This window comes from Pseudophryne corroboree, unplaced genomic scaffold (genome assembly GCF_028390025.1).
Source record: "Pseudophryne corroboree isolate aPseCor3 unplaced genomic scaffold, aPseCor3.hap2 scaffold_1713, whole genome shotgun sequence".
NCBI classification, from domain to species: Eukaryota; Metazoa; Chordata; class Amphibia; order Anura; family Myobatrachidae; genus Pseudophryne; species Pseudophryne corroboree.
In genome coordinates this window covers 77,654-78,498 of record NW_026968349.1, presented here as the reverse complement: position 1 = coordinate 78,498, position 845 = coordinate 77,654, and the positions used below count along the sequence as shown (strand labels likewise).

The 845-nt window shown below is 47.8% G+C and overlaps 2 non-coding genes across 2 annotated transcripts; both read left to right on the top strand.

Moving 5' to 3' along the window:
- Positions 1-366: 366 nt before the first annotated feature.
- Positions 367-530, top strand: LOC135002066 (U1 spliceosomal RNA). Its single transcript, XR_010203353.1, has one exon. It is a non-coding gene; the product is annotated as a U1 spliceosomal RNA (small nuclear RNA).
- A 152-nt stretch (positions 531-682) lies between these two features.
- On the top strand, positions 683-845 carry LOC135002067 (U1 spliceosomal RNA). The gene has a single exon (XR_010203354.1). It is a non-coding gene; the product is annotated as a U1 spliceosomal RNA (small nuclear RNA).

Sequence of the window (845 nt, the reverse complement as noted above, 5' to 3'; positions counted from 1 at the left end):
TTCATTGGAAAGGCAGCAAGATGCATCCTCATTTCAATATCTACTGAAATAATACAGGTTGACACCAGGAAACATTAACGCCACTGCATCCTTGCCGATGATAACCTCAAGTTGGGTCATTCGGTGCTGCAGAGTCGTACGCACTCTTCCACCCGTTCAAGAGCTTTGGTATAACCCCATGGTTCTTAATGTGACCCCAGCATCCTCTAGGTCGTATGAGAAAATAGGATTTTAATACCTACCGGTAAATCCTTTTCTCTTAGTCTGTAGAGGATGCTGGAGTTCCCTTGTGCTGCCTCAGTTGAATCTCCTTTACTTGACAGAGATGTGCCTGAGCAGCGGCCCTCCCCAGCCCTATCCCAAATCATACTTATTTTGCATAGGAGATACCATGGTCATGAAGATTATTCTCCCAGGGTGAGGTTCATTCATTGCATTCTGGGTATGCTGACCCCTGTGATTTCCCCAAATGTGGGTAACTCGACTGCATTATTTGTGGTAGTGGGGGACTGTGTTTGTGTTTTCCTCTGGTCAGCTCTGGTAAAAGTCAGATTTCTTTGTTTCAGATCTTCCTCTAGCCTTGTTCTTCTTTCGAGAGTTCCCTTGTGCTGCCTCAGTTGGATCTCCTTCACTTGACAGGGGGGTGCCCGAGCAGCGAACCTCCCCAGCTCAAGCCCAACTCCTACTTACCTGCCAGGTGAGATACTATGATCATGAAGGTGCTTCTCCCAGGGCAAGGCTCACCCATTGCACTCTGGGTGTGCTGCCCCTGCGATTTCCCCAAATGTGGGAAACTTGACTGCATAATTTGTGTTTCCCCTGGTCGGCTCTCGTATAATTCAGAT